The sequence below is a fragment of the Neofelis nebulosa genome, chromosome 10, assembly GCF_028018385.1.
Source record: "Neofelis nebulosa isolate mNeoNeb1 chromosome 10, mNeoNeb1.pri, whole genome shotgun sequence".
NCBI lineage: Eukaryota > Metazoa > Chordata > Mammalia > Carnivora > Felidae > Neofelis > Neofelis nebulosa.
Window position 1 is genome coordinate 96993835 of NC_080791.1, and position 18706 is coordinate 97012540.

At 55.6% G+C, this 18706-nt stretch overlaps 1 protein-coding gene across 3 annotated transcripts in view; it reads left to right on the forward strand.

Annotated features, from left to right (window-relative positions):
* CD82 (CD82 molecule) overlaps positions 1–18706 on the forward strand; it is a 51041-nt gene that overhangs the window by 2822 nt on the left and 29513 nt on the right. Inside the window, exons 2-3 of one of the 3 annotated variants that reach the window (XM_058688726.1) lie at positions 13321–13565; positions 18288–18360. The exons of 1 other annotated variant lie outside the window; for it this stretch is intronic. The gene's annotated coding sequence lies outside the window, so the exon portion shown is untranslated. The remainder of the gene's footprint in view (positions 1–13320; positions 13566–18287; positions 18361–18706) is intronic. One more of the 3 variants, XM_058688725.1, reaches the window with a different exon arrangement.

The window sequence follows — 18706 nt, forward strand, 5'->3', positions numbered from 1 at the left end:
AAATGTTTAGATCTGATTTGTAGAAGGTGAGAGCCACTGAAGGTTTTTGAGCCAGGGAGTGACATAATCAGAGGGGCTCTTCAGGAAAGGCAGCCTTGCTTGATGTGCTGGGGTGAGGGACCCCAGGAGTCAAGGGAGAATGATCTGATGGCTGTGGTGATGGAGAAGGAGCCGGGCGTGAAAGAAGGGGCACCGTCAAAGGGGTGGGAGGGGAGCCAGGGGCACGTGGGAAGAGGAGAAAGGGTCCCTATGGATGCCTTGTTTTGCTTGGTTTCCCGTCCAGCCTAGACCCTGGTGCACAGCAGGGGCTCAGAGGTGCTGGGGAGGGTGATAACATGCTACAGAGTGATAGGGAGGGAGCCGCCCAGGGAGGCCCTGTGCTTGCCCACGGGGGAGGCATCTGGGCCAAGTGGTAGGAGCTTGCACCCATCAGCGGTGGGTGTGAGAGCAAGGTTGATGGGAAGAAGTGCCCGTGGCTCTCTCCCTCCTAGCTGCAGTCCAGGAGGGCTGGGGTGAGAGGTTAGCCAGTGGGGACACATTTCCCGCGTGTGTGTGTGGGGGGGGGGGGCGCTGAATTTTTGTTGGCTCTTGTGAAGTTTCTGCAATATGAGGCAGTCCCCTCTCTCGAAGTTTCAGACAGACGTGTGAGCCACCGCCTGGAAGCTCCCCCACCTCCTCCTCACTCTTCCCCACCCTGGGGACCCAACCCCAGTCCACCTGAAGACTGGAGCCAAGCCCTGAGCATTCTTTTGGATTTAGAGCATCTGGGCCCAGCTGGCACCCCCGGGTTTTGGCTTGGCCTTGACCCCTGGCTCCAAACCGTTATACCCACTTCCTCCACCGCATGAGAAGCTCCGAGGGGGCGGTTATGACTTAATCAAGAGCATCAAACAGTCAGGAGTTGGCTCCGTGAAAGGTGGGAGGGAGGGAAGAGCCTGGGCCCCTCCGTGGGACAGGATGGGGCCAGGGCTGGGGCTGGGGGGGGGGGGTTCTGTTTAATCTCAGCAGGAACTGCCCTGCCCACCAGCTTCCCCTCCTCTAAGCCTGGATGTGAGGAGCCAGGAGGGAAGCCCAGAGGTAAACACGGACTGCAGTGTGGTGTGCGTTGCTTTCCTCCCGCCCTCGTCCCCCGATGCTGCCTGCGAGGTGGCCAACCACAGGCTTGGGGCCTATGTCACAGGCCCAGTTGCCGTCTGGGGGCTGGCGGGTTCCTGACTCACACCTGGGGTTCCCCCTACACTATGGTTTTCCTGTCAGCGCTGATTCACTCTGTGCTGACTTGGAGACACAGCTGAGGAGAGGGAAGAGGCCTGTATTCTGGTTCTTAGATTTCGTGCCAGCTCCTTTGGTTACCGGCTGCGTGACCTCTGATAAGTTCTTTCTCTCTCTGGGCTTCCTTCCCTTCTGTGCTGGTGACCCATCCTTTACTTGGCTTTTAGGAAGTTCTGTAGCCTGGGATCTGTGTTTGTAAAGTAGGGTACATGTGAGCACATGCACACACGCACCCCCGCCCCCGTCTCCATATAGCGTGGAACTGGGAGACGGCTCTCACACATGCAAGAGTTGGGCCCACCTCTCTCCCTTGCTTCCCCCACCGGAAGCAACTTTCCTACCTTCTGTCTGTCTGCAGATTAGGGAGATAGTAGAACAGGGTGGCCAAAAGCTGGACTTTGGAGCTAGAGTCTTGGCTCTGCCCCTTGCTGGCTTTGTGACCCTTTCTGAGTCTCAGTTTCTGAATCTGTGAATTGGGTAATGGTAATGACCTCATAGCATGAAATGAGGCCAAAAGCATGCGCCTCCCCAGTGGCACTCTGAGCTTTCTGAGGGTAAACAGGTCCGAAGATGGGGGGCAGATTTTCTCCAAGCCCTTCCTTTCCCTACACCCCTCGCCCCCCACCCCCCCGTGCTTGTCTACACTGAGTACTTTCCTCTTCGTGCTGTTTTGTGGCATCTGGAGTGTCTCTGTGAACCCTCCCAGGAAGGGACCGCCCTGTCCATCTCTGTATCCTTGACTCCTGGCACACAGCAGGCTGTCAGGAAGTGATGGTTGAATGAATAAGTAAGTGATTCTCCTTGGGGTGGCCCAGCAGGACCCAGCTCGGTGCCAGATCCTTGGTGGCTGCCTGGCAAAGGTGGAGCCGGGAAGCAGGGTTTGGATGCCTGCGCAGCCGCCCCCCTGCCCCCGCCCCTCTCGATCCTGGAGCCCGGGTCCAGGGAGGCGAGATCGGCTTGGCTGGCATGGGATGGCTTCAGTCAGGGCTTCAGCTTCCCTTGTGAGGCCTGGCCTTTCCCCTCCTGAGAGTGAAGGGGCCACTTTGGCCCTTAGTGAACCCTGACTCAGCCAGAAAAGGTGCCTTCAAGTCAGCAGTTATTGGGGTAAAATGCTGTTCCCCTGTGAGGGCACGGACTCGGGGCTGGGGGAGGAGAGGGGCCCTCTGGGAGGCCATCCGTGACAGCATCTTTGCAGGCCATGAGCTGTGCAACTCTGGGAGGCACCTCACTCTGGCTTCTTTCCCCACAGGGGGGGCTTCTGGCTCTTCTTTGGGTCCTGTGCCTGACTTTCCTTGCTGGCTTGAGGGGTGATCTGTTTCTGGACCTAGGCTTATAGAGCCAATGCAGGGACGTGGACAAAGCATCAGAGTCTGGGTGTTAGGGAGTCTGGGCTCAGATCCTGGCTTCTCTGTGGAGTTGCAGAACGACTTTGTCCAGGGAGGTGAACTTCCGGGTAGGTTTCCTAATTCTTCAGGCAGTAAGTGCTCCAGAAGCCTGCCTGGGGTAGAGCTGGGCTTGGCGCAAGTTGGGAAGGAACCATAAGCAATGTCACAAACCAAAGTGCCTGAGGATGATTCCTGGCCCTGCCGCTTACCTGCTGGCCATGACCTTGGGCAAGTGTTTAGCCCCTCTGTGCATCGGTTTAAGCATCTACAGTGGGGATCATGATAGTACTCACTTCATAGGGTTGTTGAGAATGATCTGAATTAATGTATGTGAAGCGCTTATGATGTGTGCCCGGCACATAGTAGGTGCTGTATATATATCAGCTCGTTTTGGTAGTGGTGCTATTATCAATAGGAAGCAGGATTTCAATCTTGGGGCGGGGGCAGGAAAGCTTGGCGAATAGCCTGAGTCTGGGGATCAGGAGACCCGGGGTTCTGATCCCAGCCCGTCCTCTACCTGCCACGTGACCCTGGGCGAGTTACAGCCCGTCATGGGGTTAACTGTTAACTATTACCCTGCATTTGGCTTTCGCGAGTGAGGCACATGCAGAGTCACGGTGGGCGCTTGTAGGGTTTTATTCAGAAAGAGGACTCTGAGTGCCCAGCCCATTCTCCTGCACCGGGACAGCCACTGTGGGTGGGTGAGTCCCGGATGCCATCAAGGAGGCACTGCAGACACAGAATGCTAGGGCTACACCCCCCCCATCCCCCACCCCCCCCCCCCCCCCCCGCCCCATCTCATGACTGTACTCAAGGCTGAAAAGTGGATGGAAAAGTACGTTTGAATACTCACATAACAATGGGATTATACAGATCAGGTTACAGACCTTTATTTTTTTTTACTTTTCCCCATTTTCTGAATCGTCTGCAACGACTTCCATGTTTTTATGCTCCGGAAAGAAGGAACACACTTATACAATACAGCTATCAAAGAACTTGCTATACATAGTTAAACAAAAATGTGTCCGTGAACTTGGGGTCCAATTCAGGTCTTTGTTGTTAACAAATTATACATATGTCATTTTTTTCCCCCCCAAAGGGGGTGGGTTTGGTCTGAAGTTGAGTATCCATTTGTCAGGCCTCAGAAGACAGATGGAGTGTTTGTGGAGGGCCCCAGAGCCTGGGAGAGAAGAGTCTGCTCTGCATGGGCGTGTCCTCTGACTTCCATCGTGGGCGAAACGCTCTGAGTGATGCTTGCTTAGAAAACTTTTCAACAGCCGACACCAGAGGGCTTAATTTCCTCATGTGTAAACTAGGGATGAGAGTAGTAATAGCTAATCAGGGCAGGAGCTTAACACATGTTGAGGTTTTAGAGCGAACCCCGCTTCTCCTGAATTTGGAACCAAATGAAAACAGATGGCAAAGATGGGAGCTCCACACGGAAGTGTCATTACTGAGAAGGCTGGCCGGAAAACGTGGCTTTCGATCTGGGGCCCAGAGGGCCTGCTAACCGTCTGCCCTCGAGCTGGCAGAGTTACCTGTCCGGTCACAGGCAACGCTGGACAGGGGCCAACCTCCCTGCAAGGAGCAGGTGGTAGTACAGAGAGCAACCCAGATGGAAGGCTTCATGCAGGCAGCCTGGCTCTGGGGGAGGCGGGACCCCACAGAGAGCACGCCCAGCGCGTCTCCTAGATGAGCCAATCACATAAGCCACTGTTGGGGTCCGGAAGTAAAGGAGGGGGCAGAGCCAGACCAGAGGTGTTCTCCCGGTAGAGGTCCCTCCACGGAGAAACAAGTGGGGAGGGGAATGTTCGTTCCCCTGATAAGCATAAGGCTTTTTGAATGATGCTGGGTATTCAGTAAGCGCTCACGAAGTGTTCATTTGTCGTTGCTTATAATAATGGTAACAATGAATAATTCTGCTACAGTTGGAAAATCATTTTCCCGCTGTTTTAGGAGAGACGGTTTATCAGAATGTTTTTGCGGTGGGACCTGATGAGATGTCCTGGTGTATAGAGAAAATAGAAACTCCGTGGGGGTGGGGGGGGGGGTTGATTTGTCTGAGGTCCTTGCAGACGTGAGTGGGTGGCTAGTCCTTGGGTCACTGTGGTTTTGCATAGACAACTCACCTCCCCGACCTCTCTTGAACACATAACAGAGGAGCAGCTGGGGCAGGGAGGGTGTGTCGTCTACTCGCGCTGGGCATTTAGAGGCTCTCGGAAAGATCCTCTGATCTCCTTTGTCTCGGCCTCACACCCGCTCCTGGCACGGTTGAGCAGCAGGCTCCTCGTTTGCCGGGAGACTGTGTAGCTGGTTTTGCAAACCATGCATCAAATCCCTTGGGGACGAGCTGCAAGCAGGGGGCTTAGGTACGGGGCCAGCTCTTCTTCCCACCATCTGCTCACCTTTGGGCAAGTGTCTCAACCGCTCAGAACCGTGGTTTCCTTATCTGTGAGCTGGGTAACAATAGTGGTGCGTCTACCACGGCTTGCCCTTGGGAGGATTAAATGAGGTAATGGATATGGGTGAAATGCTTAGCAGTGGGCCCAGTGCAGAATGCACCCTCAGTAAAAGCCAGAGACTGATGAAGGTGGTTATGAATGAAGGCTGCTCCTGCCACTCCTATTGAGAAATGACGGAGTCCTCCTCCCCGGAGACTGAGATCTCCGATCTGACGTAAAGGAGTTTTCCAGGACTCTTTGGAGCTCTGAGGGCCAAGAGGGCCTCCGGCTTCCATGTGCTTAGTCCTTGATCGGACTGTCTGAGCCCACCTTTGACTTGAGGGTTCCTGGCTTAGAGTGGAGCATACAGTTAGGGGCTTGTGCCTGCATTAATGGGATTGTGGTCTTGTGGGCATGTCTGTGGTTCATCGAGTCAATCTACCTGCCCAGTCTAGTGGACAGCATCCAGTCTTTGTTTGCATACCTCAAGGCTGGGAGAACCCACTAACTGTCGTCTCTGCACAGATGTGACTTTTAAAACATATGGTATAGAATTTGAACAAACCCAGCCTCCCTTAGATTCCACTCATGGTCCTGATCATGCTCATTGGGATGATGTCCGCCTGGAATGTGGACACTCCCTAGGGGAGACCAAGTCCCCCTTGCAGCAGAGGTGGCCCCAGGCCAGTGGCTCTTGTGTAGGAAGGAGATATTTCTGTCAACTGTTCAAAAAACATCTGTCTCCATCTGAACCAAATGGGCATACACACACACACACACACACAGGCTTTATAATTATTGAAGACATAATTTTTGTGGAAAAACTTGGAAGTTAGAGAATAGATGCAAAGGAGGCAATAACAACTCGGAAAGCAGCACTGGGGGTAGTTTGGTGTCCACACACACACAATCGGGATTATACCATAGGAACCACGTCCTGTGCCGCCACTTTAGGTTAGCAGAGTAGAGGGAGGATTTTTCCATGTTATTCAATATTCTTCTGCAGCCTGTTTCCCCGCTCCATAGCAACACACCCCGTGGATCTACCATGACCCAGTTGAGCATTCTCCTGCTGTTGCACATTTAGGCCATTTTGAATTTTTCATTAGCTTCCACATTGCTATAGTGGCCACTTTGTCCCTCCGTATATCTTGCGCTCAAATGTAATGCTCTCCGCGGAGTGAATTCCTAGAAGTGGTTTTCGAGTCAGGTGGGTTTTAAACTCATGGTCTGAGGACCATAAGCCCTTTCCCCAATATCCACCAGAATGTAACCCCCCCCCCCCAAACACTTAGCTCCAGCACTACCGGAGAGAGAGGGCACTGTGTCTGTGGGTGCTAGGGAGCAAGTGCATGGAAGGAAGGAGGCTGGTTCTGTGTGTGTGTGTGTGTGTGTGTGTGTGTGTATGTGTGTATAAGAGACAGAAAGAGAAAGACAGATATGGGGGAGCTTTTCCTCTTCAATCGTAGCCTGACTTTTGACCCTCTTCCTGTCTCCTTTCCAGGAGCCTGTGGTGTCATTAACTAATTATGAGATCTCTTTACTATTTAATGACCTTTCTCCATGGTGACTCCTTCCTTCCCAACAGCCTTCGGGGAGCCAGGGAATGGGAAGAGGAATCTGTGGGAGGATGCTCGTCTGGAGTAGGAGTTGGGTCAGGGAGGGGTCCAGTGGTTCTCAAACTCTGACATGTGGCAGAATCTCCTGGAAGGTTTGTTAAAGCACAGATCATACCCACAAGGTTTTCTGATTCCATTGGTCTGAGTTGCAGCCCGGGAATGTTGCATTGCTAATATGTTGCTAGGAGATACTGGTCTGGGAATTAGAATTTGAGAATCCATGGAGTAGGGGAGGCTGTGTGGTGAGTCCAGCTCCTGGTCCTGCTGACAGTAGGAACCTTGTCCTGTTTAGTGAAGGCTTGTGTGAGGCCTGAACTCACATTCTGCCTGCCGCCACCCCAGTCACCTTTTCCAGCATGTGCTATTTATATATTTATGTGCAGGAGGGTAAGATGTTTATCGCCATCCCCGTTTCACAGAAAGGAAAACTGAGGCTCTGACAGGCAACCTAATATGTCCAAGGGTGCCCTGAAAGTCAGCAGGGGCACCAATACAGGAACCCTGTCCTTGTCACCTCTCCCTGCTCCCCTACAATACCCCTCCCCACCCCCTACACTATATCACACACTCTGGGCTTCTCTCCTGCCGATCTGGGGCAGAGCAAGAGGTGCCTTCCCTGAACACTGTGCCTGCCCCAGGGGACCCCAGGTGAGGGGGCTTGGAGGGCAGGTTTCTCCACACTGTCTCTGAGCCAGGGTCTTGCTCTATTTTTTATCCCCCCCCCCACCCCCCGCAAGCCCCTACCCACTAGCCATTCAGTAACATGATCTTCTTCTAAGATCTAGTGTTCTCCAACCAGTTTATATTCCCAGTTATTGTTCTGGACATTTTTCTGGGAAGCCACGGAAACGTGTGCCCGACCACCCCCTGGCAGGCACAGCAGAGGACGAGGAGAGAACCCTCCTCTGTTGAGCATCTAATATGTGCCGGGCCTGCCCTGGACACTGTGCAGCCATGTATCAGTCACCCCCCTGCCAGCCCCCACTGTACAGATGGGGAAATGGAGGGTCGTAGCAACTTGGCCAAAGTCACAGCTGAAAGGCACAGAGTTGGGCTTTCGATCCCGAACTCCAAGGCTGGGCCCCCTCGTCTAGAGTAGTGGTGGGTCCTGGACCAGTACAGCTGGGGGGCAGCCTATGCCCTACCCACGACTCCTGCAAAGAGGGTCGGCCCAAGGGGCACAGCTGCCCTGGAATTCGGCGTCTCGCCCTGGGAGGGCCCTGGCCTCACCATCGGGAGACCCAGTTCAAATGGCGCTTTGCTACCGTCTGGCTGTGTGACCCTGGGGAAGTCACTCCCCTCCTCAGGGGGTTCTCATTTCTGCTAATGATACCTTACATTTTATAGCTTTTAGCAGTGGACATTTTCTCACGTACTTACTCCTGCAGACCTCGCAACACCCTGTAAAGTGTGCAGGGAGGGTATTATTTCTGAGTCCATTTTATAGATAATGACAGGCTGCGAGTGAGATGCCCGGGGATCCTACAGCGACGGAGCGCTGGGGCCAGGACTTAAAGCTGTGTTGCCTTGCTCCCCATCCTGAGCCTGGTCTGTCACCCTGAGCTGTCCTCCTTAGTAAGGAGAGAGAACTCTGGCCTCCTCTCTATTCTCTGCCTCAGCATTGGGCATCCCAGGACTCTTCCCCGGGCTGGTGGCTCTTGGGTACAAGGGGCTCTAGGAAAGGACTGGACTGGGATCCTCGCTCTGGGCCAGGAGCCTGCGGAGGGAAGATGGAGTGGTTCGGGCCGTCCCTGTTACCGTCTCCTGTCTGGCCATTTGGGGCCCCTGCTGATGGAGGGAGGTGGGGTCTGGCCCGGCTGTCCCTCCTACCTCAGCTCCTGGCTTCCCTGGGGATTGTGCCTGCCCTCCTGTACTTCTGCACAGTACAGAATTTTCCAGACTCCCAGACAATTGTGTCTGGGCCCTGCAGTTCTGCCCGGATGCCCTCACCTCCTTCCCTGTCCCCCGACTCAAGTCTTCCTCATCCTTCTAGGCCCAGCTCCAGCCACCTACCTCTCGGGGGCCAGCCATGTGCTCTGGCCAAGCCAACTCGGCTGTCTTGGGTTCTGCCCAGCGGGTGAGCTAATTAACCGGGTTAGTTAACTCCTCCCTGAGGCCATGAGACCAGGGGCTGTGGCTGCTGTAGGTCTGAGCCCCTGAAGGGTCTACCAGGCTGGCAGGGCTCAGGGTGCTGGGTCTGGGTGGGCCGGCCATGGCCGACCCCCTCAGGGTCAGCCTCACACTTGTGGCTCTCACACTTGGTGACCTTGAGCAAGTTCCCTATCTTCTCTGACCTCTGGCTCCCTTCTCTTAAAAATGAAGCTACTTTTCTCACTGACATTTGTGAAGCTTGCATGAGATAAAGCGTGCAAAGTACCTACCACCACTGACGTCTGTTGGGGTTGAGGTGCTCAGGAAATGCCTCTGCTTCCCCTCCTCTCCCCTCCCCTGCAGTCAGCTCGGGCTTCATTCTGCCTCCACCCACCTAACACGTTTGAGCCCATATCTGGTTGGGCCTTGGTCTAAGGCCTGCGCTGTATCTGCTCTAGCTAGGGGCTGTTCTAGGCTGATAACTGAGGAAGGATTGGGCAGAGGGACAGAATCAGCTGCACACATAAATGTGGGTTTTTTTAAAAAAAGGTGTTTTTTTTTAACGTTTATTTTTGAGAGACAGAGCACGAGCAGGGCAGGGGCAGAGAGAGGGAGACACAGAATCCGAAGCAGGCTCCAGGCCCTGAGCTGTGAGCACAGAGCCTGACGCGGGGCTCGAACTCACCAACTGCGAGAACATGAGCTGAGCCCAAGCTGGATGTTTAACCAACTGAGCCACCCAGGTGCCCCCAAACATAAATGTGTTTAATCAGGCTCTGCCGGTTCTAAGTTGTGACCCTGGGCATAATCCCTCCTAGAGCCTGTTTCCTGATCTTCAGAAGGGGGTTACTCCTACCTTCTACGTTCTCAGGATCACCCTGGAGCCTTCCTGGTAGGGTAGGGGTGGGAATCCAGGTGACCCGAAGCCCTGAGGGCTGCCTCTCATGAGCCCAGCATGGTTCATTTACCTGTCTGTTTTCCTTGTGCAGCATGAACGGTCCCCTTCCCCTCTGGACACCCGGAGGCTCACCAGGCCATTGAGTTCTTGGCTCCTGGCCTGGTGTGCTGGGTTGCCTGGGGGCAGTAGCCTGTCTAGGGGAGCGGGCCAGAGGCCCCACCTGACTGTCTGAGACTGAGGTGGTGCCCCCCACCCCCAGCAGGTCCCTATGCTCACAATTCTTGGAATGCCAAGCCTGGCCCTGGGGCCCACTGGGGACACAGATCCCTTTCTACAGTGCTACACACCTTTCCTTTCCATGCCTATCTGTCTGCACATGGGACCTTCTCACGGTGATAGTAATCACACGCTTCCCTTTATTGTGCGAGAGCATTTTTATTCCTCAAACCCCCCACCTCCCTGTAAGGCAGGAATGAACTGTTATTATCCTAGAGAAGGAAGGGGGCTTGCCCAGGCCCGCTGCTGGGACTCACGACCTCTCCACCCAGCCCCGTTCCCCCATCCACGGTGTTTGCAGTCTTGGCTACATTTTGCCTTGCAGAGACATGCCCACCGGGAATGGGGAGCCCGGTTGAGAGGAGGTGGAGGTCTCCAGGGTGAAGGGTCCTAGATTCCTGCCCCAGGAGATCCGGGAGCCGGCATAGGGCCTACCCCACTGCACAGATAGGGAAACTAAAGTTTAGGGAAGAGCTGTGATTAGAAGGTAGAGGGTAGCCCAGGTTGAGCTCTGTTCCTTTCTTCTTCCCCTTCCCCAGGGCCCTGAGGGCTCAAGTTGGGGAACTCCGTGGGGCTGTTTGGGACCTGGGTGCTCATTTTGGCTTAGCCACTGCAGGCTAAGGTCATGTCCTCTGCCTGCTTCAGCAATCTTTGGGGTCTGTGAGTGCCTCTAGTATCCCCTCTGGTGATACAGACCCAGACTTCTCAGAAGGGGAATCTCAGAGGGGGCAGTTTCCGGCCATGGCTCTGCCTGGTGCTCCCAGAATCTGGGGGAGGCCAAGGCTGAGGAGAATGTTCTGGGGAGGGGATGGGCCATTGTTAATGGCCGGTGGGGGAAGGACAGTGCGGGTAAGAACTGGAGGACACCAGTCTCAGGGAGGCCACAGGGGAGGCGGGCTGTTGGCTAGAGGAGATGGTGGGGAGTGGGTAGGGGGAGGCCGAGCTGGGCTGGCTCCTGGGGTAGGATCCTGCTTGGGTAAGCAGGGACTTCATTCCTGCCCGGGTTTTGCCTTAGGCTTCCCTGGGGACTTCCTGTGCAGACCAGAGAGGGCTGGAGTCCTGGATGCACAGAAGGCTCCCTTCACCTAGGATCTGTGTCCCTCCCTCTCTCCCTGTCATTCTCTGTCTCTCTTTCCTTACCTCTCCCCTGTCCCGCCCAGCAACACCCCCCACCAGTCTACCTCTGCCTACCCACCAAGCACCTCTGAAGCCAGAAGGTCTCTGGAGGTACTGAGACCCAAAGCCACCCTGGCTGGCTCTGCCCAGGCCTGGGGCTCTCTGTCCCTGGGAATAGAGCCATAATAGGCTGTGCCCCGGCTGTCGGGTGTCTGGGCTGCCTAAATGGCCACCACCCTGCCCGGGAACCTGGGGCTTGGGTTCTACCCACCACATGGGAGGTACAGCCCTTCATCCCAGGCCCGGAGGTCCTGGATGCCTACAGCTGATTGTGGAAATGGATTTCCCCAGGCCACTCCTTGCTGGAGCTGGGACCTGCTATGGGGAAGGCTGGCTAGGCTGGAGCCGGGAACCTGTACGCTGGTGAAGTTGCCCTGGACATTCCGGACGTCAGAGGCTCTAAGGAGGAAGGATGCGCGAGAAGGAGGCTTGAGAGCTGGTCTTGAACACAGGGAGAGACAGGGGCCAGGGCGAAGCTCAGAGGAAGCCACGGGGGGAAATAGGGACAGATACACGAGGGAAGAGGCAGGGGAGGGGAAGGACTGAAGGAAAAAGCAGAGAGCCCCGCTCTTCCCTTCTCTCCTGGCCTGAGCCACTTTAGTTGGGTCCCAGCCAGGAAGACCCCCATGCCCCCAGAGCTCATGGGGTTCGAGACCTGCTCCTGCGCTCCACCCTTGGCCGCATCTTTTCTGTGTCTCCCTCCAAGGACCCATGAGAGAGACAGTCCCCGTACCCGTGTGCGCAGCACTTTTCCTGGACTGCGTCTCATTCACCCCGCCCCCGTGTCTGTCCCTGGCTCTTCCCATCAAATATCCTTGGAGCCAGAATGCCTCTCAGGCCTAGAGGCGCTGAGAACTGTAGCCTTGGGAGGTGGGAGGTATTAGTCCATTTTACAGATGAGGGAACTGAGGCTCAGAAAAGTTTAGTGGCAGTTAGGAGTAGACAGAGCTAGGGTTTGACCCCACGGCTGTCTGATGCCCACCCTAACTCCTCATGCCGAGATAATTAGGGCTGCCAGACAGCCCCTGAAAGAGTCTGTGCAGGAGAATGTTCTGGGAAGGCTGCCTGGAGGAGGTAGCATCTCTGCTGCCTTTTTTCTTTCTTCCTGAACCCAGTGCCTAGGGACAGGATGCTGTGACCAAAGAGCTTGCCTGATGCCATGTGGGGTCCCTTCCTTCTCCCTAATTGCCTCCCTAGGGCACACTTAGCACCCAGCCTCAGAGTCTTAGGAACCCCAGCCCTGACGCAGAGGTTAACCCTTTGCTAACCGCCTGCCTCCAGGCTCTGTGATGGGTGTGCGAGCTGGTCCCTGGCTCTCGAGTGTGGTTCCAGAATGTCTTCAGTTGGTTGGGAGGCCAGACTGTAAAACCCAGTGAACTTGGGTTAGGCCTTGGCGAAACTATTTTAGTTGGCTATCATTTCTAACTTTGTTTCTGCAGACAGTGTAGATGACAACAAAGGGTCGGACGGTGGGGTTCAACTCCCAGCTTTACGGTCTGTGTCACCTTGGGCAAGTCCCTTTCCCACCCCGAGCCTCAGTTTCTCCCTCCGTAAAATGGAGATAAAAGCAGAAGCCACCCCGTCGGGTCGTCGCAAGGGTGAACTGAGCCGTGTGAAGCGCTTGGCATGATTGCTGGTGACAGGTAACTGCAAAAATGTCAGCTTTGGTTAGTATTGGCTGGGTGCCGCTTTAAGATGATGTTGGTGTGTGATTGCTCCCGTTCACATCCGGGTCCCTCCAAACGGGGCACTCCCTGAGGGCAGGGGGGTCTCCTCCTTCCTCCCCGTGTCCGGCTCAGGGCCTGCCTGGAGTTGGAGATTCAATGACCTGCAGTGGGCTCGGTGCAGGACGCAAACTCTGAGTGGAGACAGCCACTTGGGAGCCCCCGGGGGGGCCGGGCCGCCCCTCAGGCCACAAAGTAGGCAGGACCCTGGACTCCAGGGTTAGGGGGTCTGGAACGCAAAGCTCATGTGACAAGGGCAAGGGCCACCACCTTCCTGGGCCCCTGCTGATAACCCAGGATGACGAAGCCACGCTTTCCGCCTCACCGAGCGGCATGGGGTTGATTGGCTGAAGTTAGCGAAGCACCGCTGCCTCGGAGATGCTTCCGTAAACGCTCATGCCATCCATCGGTCTTCCCTCTGCCCGATGTCTGTTTCAGGTTTGCGGGGACAGGAACCTTCCTGGGGCAGTTTGCGGGAAGCCGTGTGTGTCCTACGTCTCAAGGGACAGTCTTCGTGCACACCCTCCTCCTGCCGTGTGAGGAGGGGAGTCATTTCGCCTGACTCTTCCCACAGCCCCCCATCTCTGTGTGCTTGCATCCGAGCGTTTGGCAAGCTGATCCCACCATTTCCCCGGCCAAGGCTTGATAGCCCCATTTTACAGATGAGGACACTGAGACTCAAGGTGGGTAGGCAACTTGCCAAAAGTCACACAGCTCTGTGAAGTGGGATTGGAATTTAGGTCTCTCTCAATTCAAAGGCCATACTGTGACCTGGTTCATTGTTCTGTCCTTTGCCACGGGGATGGGGAGGGGTCCTCGGAAGGTGGCTAAGTTCTGAGGGCCCATCCGGGTCTTCCTGTTAGGGGCCCTCGAATCTGAGGCTCCTGGATAGCCTCTCAGAGAGTTCTAAATATTCCTCCAAGTTAGGGCTTCCCAGCCGATGTGGTGAATGTCCTCAATGTGTTGAGATGGTTGGTTATCTTCTCAGCCCATGGGGACAGAGCCCTGGGCTGGTCAACTCAGACCAGGAGCATTCCTCTCTATCCACCCCAGGGACCAAACAGATACTTCTCTACATGTATCGTTATGTGAAACAGGTTGGGAAGGAGATGGCTCTAACCAATCCCCTCCCTTACCCCACCATACATACTGAGCACACACATTCCCCAGAAGGGTGGGGATTCATAGTCCTCTCTGGGCCTCAGTCTCTTCATCTGAGAAATGGGGACAAAGTAGGTGATGTCAAAGGCATCCTTCTGGCACTGTGAGTCAAAATACATAAGCCCTAGGACCAGCATTGGGAGGGGGCAGGGTCTGCATGGGGCCCAAGTGGCCTGCTAAGAAGGCCAAAAACAGTCCAGAAAGGGAGCCATGGAGAGGGAAAGGTCAGAGGCTATGGTTCAGCCTCAGTTTGAGCCTTTGGCTGCATGGTGCCAGGTGGGGAGGCTGGAAGGCTCAAGGTGTCTGCGCTTCTTGGTGTCGTACCGTCTGTAAAGTGGCCTTGTCCTCCTCATGCTAATGGCCTGCCCGTCTCATTGCTTGGGTTTCAGAGCAGAGCCTCGTAGGAAGGGCCACATCTGTCAGCCTCATCAGCCACGCTGAAAGAACACTCTGGCCAGGATTGGTGGGGCTGATCTTTTCCTTCCTGACAGGAAGCCAAGAAGCAGCCTTGGAGCCGTGGTGGGATGAGGGGCAGGCAGGCAGGGGTGCGGAAGGGTGGGCTGAGCTGGCTCCCCCATCTACTTCATTCACTTCGGCAGCAGGTGAGGAGGAGGGAGCTTAGCCACTTCCTTTGTGGCCTTGGGCGGGTCACTGAACGCCTGAGACTCAGTTTCCTTATCTATTAAATGGGTATGACAGTATCTCTGTGGGGTTCGTTACGGAGATTAAATAAGAGACAGTGGGAATGGTATGATACAAACTATAAGGTGCTGTTACTCCTGTGCCACTGTCCGGCCAGGCATGGTGGCTGCCTGCGTTCCTGGGGTGCCCCTGGCCTTCTTCCTCCAAATGCCAGGAGTCAGTCCCAGCTCCAGGTGTTAAGGTCCTTAGGAGAGGACCCGTCACCTGGGCTCATGGGATGGTGCGGCAGAAGCGGGTTCTGTATCTGTAAGACAAACAGGAGGGCCTGGGGCTCTAAGATCCTGTGATTCCTGGGAGGGTCTGATCTGAGTGTCTTCTGACCCAGGATGGTGGTGGCATTCGTACCCCCGTGTTAGAGATGAGATGGGAAGGCTCGGAAAGGTTCTGTGATCCCCTTGCTCAAGGTCACACAGCTAGTTGGAAGCATTGCTGGGATTCAGACTCAGGTCTTAAAGGAAACATGAGCCTAATCACGTTCTATGGCCTTGTGATTTTCCTGTTGCCCAGAGAAACGGCCTATTACACTTTTTCTTTTCTCTTTTAACAACAACAACAACAAAAGGGAAGATTGGGGAATGAAAAATAAGATCATGCAGAGGTCAAAAAGCCAGCCCCTGGAGCCAGCCAAGGTTTCAGGAAACACATCACCTGCCCCACATGAAAACAAACACAGCCACCTGTGACCAGCCTCTTTTCATGGATGACCAGGACAAAGTCCAGAGAACTGGGGAGCTGAGTGGCTGAGGACTAAGTTTGCAGGTGGAGAGCCCGCAGGATAGGCCGGTTTCCAGAAACGAACAGCCAGGCCAGGCTTTCTCTGAGTTCCTGGTGAGATCAGGTGAGATCAGTTGTCAACTCACCAAACTGGCTGGACCTCCAGGCCTCAGGCAGGCCTCTGAGACACAGCCAGAGGCTCAGAGACAGAGGCACCGCCCATGCTCAGGTCAGAGCCCCTGTTCCTTGGCCGGCCCAACCCTGCCCTGCCCTGCCCTGCCCTGCCCTGTTTAACCCCTACCCTCTTGCCCAGGAGCAGCAGCGGTCACACTCTGGCACGGAGGCCCCCAGGCCAGGCATACATTTGGAGGCTGGATCCAGCCCCCTCGCGCCCCCTCCCCCCACCCCCGACAAGAGCGCTTTGGACTGTTGGTCAGGAAATCAATGACTCTGGGTAGTAATCATCATTGTTGTAATTTGATAGCATTTATTTGACACTTCCTGGGGGCCAGGCACTTTACAGATATTAGCTCCTGGAAGCCTTGCCATAATCCATTAGTCCATTTTACAAGTGGGAAAGCTGAGGCACCGTGGTGAAGTGATTGCTCAAGGGCACATAGCTGGCTACGATGCGCAGATTTGGTATCTTCAGGCAGGGAGGGCAGGAGGGATGGCCAGGGTGCCCAGCACAGACTGAGCCCTACTATGCATAAACCTGACTGTGGTTCGTCTTCATACCTGTGTGGGGCAGGTACGTTTACTATGCCCATCTGCTGACAGAGGCAGCTCTGTAGTGTTTCCCAAGGCGATGTGGCTGAGCTGAGGCATATGAGGCAGCTCGGGGGTGGGAACGAAGGGCTGCCGTGTGACTGTCCTATACCTGTCTATGCAGAAGGCCCGGGGAGCCAGGACAGGCAGCAGGTGGCCTGGGGATGTCCAAGTCCTCCCTGTGCGTCAGCCCTGATCTTGCTGTGTGACTTGTGAGCTCTTGCTGTCTCCATCCCCTCTGGGAAATGCGGGGATCTGGAAGGTCTTCTGCAGAACAGATATTCCTCCTGGGATAAATCACCCCGGTGTTGTGTGGGGGAGGGGTGGCGTGAGCCTCTAGCAAGAGGAGCAGAGGTACAGGGAACTTCGTGTGAGATTCTCCCCAGCCAGGCCCTGCTGCCCCAGGGCCCGCAGGCCTGCCTGCGTCGCACTGGGAGCAGAGGGACCAGGCCACGCTGGGGACCAGGCCGATGGAAGTGGGTCTCAACACATTAGCATCCCCTGGAAACTTAAAAGACCTTGTAGTCTGGACTGTAACCCAGACCAATTTAATCAGGATCTCGGGGAGGGGGTGGGGGGCAGGCACGAGCAAGCTGTACAGCTTCCAGGGTGATTCTACGCACAGCCGAGATTGGGGATCACTGCCCTAAGCCAGTTGGGAGATGGGCGAAGTACGAACCTCTTGGCTTTCCAGGGTGAGTGACCCAGGGAAAGCACGCGCCTGCCCATCTGCATCTAGGGATAGGGCTCCCAGCTTTTCTGACCTAGAGGAGATTAAAATCCATTCTTGGGAGTAAGCAGCCTCCCCTTCCCATAAACCAACAACGTCATTCTTAAGGACCAGGAACCTCCAGGTGCAGGATCAAAGTTGGTTTGTCTCATCTCCTCTGAGAAATCTTCCCTGAGCTCCCCAGACACCCCCTTCCCCTTCCTTCTTCCTGCAAATACATACCAAGCGCTTAGCACGTACTAGGCACAGCTCCACGCTCTGGGATCCGGGGTGAGCGAGACAGACACAGCCCTCCCCTGAAGGAGCCATGTTCTAATGGGGGCTCTAGACGCACTAAGTGAACCAATAAGCTAACTGCGGTGAGCAGGCCATGTGATAGGCCCCAGTGTCCAGGGTGCTGTTCCTTACAGTCAACAGGGGAGACCCCCTCACCCCAACCTGAGATGTGGACAACTTGGTTGGGGCAGGGACGGGGGCTGGATGTTGGCATGTTTGGATTCTGCTGTGCAGATGAGGTGTTCAGGGAAGGCCTCAGGGAGGAGGGAACTTGACCTATAGGAAGTGGAGGAACCAGCCGGGAGCTTTGGGGGAACCACTAGGACAAAGGCTCTGAAGCAGGCAAGGACCTAGTATACCAAGTCACAGAAAAGAGTGGCCTTAGGAATGAGCGTGTGTATGGGGAGGGCCAAGGCGTGCGGTGCTGAGGACAGGGGAGGGGCAGGGCAAACCAGATGGGGCCCCGCCTGCTGCCTAAGAGGCTGGATTTTATAGGGGACATGTTGGCTACGTCAAGGTTACAGGGCTGCAGGCAGGGGAGTGACAAGGTCTGGTTTACGGTTTTCAAACCCCTTCCTGCAGCGTTGCTGAGGGATGGGGGAGGACAGGAGTGGAGCCTGTGACCAGCAGGGAGCTGCACTGGTCCAGGCAGGAGGTGAGATTTGGGCTGGGTGAGGTGTGGGACTAGAGGAGACACCTTCAGGCTGCGGGATGAGGGGGAGGAGGGAGAGGGAGTGTGGGTGGGTGTGGCTTTTAGGTGTTTGGTCTGGGACAGCTGTTGGGTGGAAAGGCCATCCCCACCCCATCCCTGGCCCCCGAACCCTGCAGCACGTAGGATCCTTAGCGCCGGCCCCCGAGCAGGCGCCTCTGGTCTGGCATTTCCTAAGACGTGCTCCGTGTGGCCTTGAGGGCTATTAAGTGAAAAGTGGTTTCAGTTCAGCAGTGTTTGCTGCGGCAATCTTGAGGATGTTAACAGCCTAGTGTGTGGTGGCTCTCGGGGAGAAGAAGTGGCACTTTACACACTCGGTGACAGCAAACCTTCTGTTCTTAACAGCGCGTCTTCGAGGACTCATTGTGAGGCGCCACTCCAGGAAACGCTGCTCTGGTTCCCGCCCGGCATCGCACAGGTGAGGAGGCGGGCCCAGGGAGGGCAGTCATCACGCTGGGTCCGGTACCCCGTGTCCCACCAGAGTGGGCACTGAACCCGCACCTCCCCGCTCTGGGCCTGCCGGTGCCGCTCCGTCACGTAACTGTTTTCCACGAGGCCGTTTGGGGACATGCGTGTTCCAGGGTCAGGCTGGAGGGCCCCTGCCAGACCGAGCCTCCTACCCTACGAGTGCAAATTCTCAGGTGCCCCACACGGACAACGGTGCTCACGAAGACACCAGCTCTTTCCCAGTCCTGCTTCCTGTACCCAGGGGGCTTCGGGGAAAGTGAAGGAGCCTTGGCGGTGGGTCCTGGCACCCAGAGCTG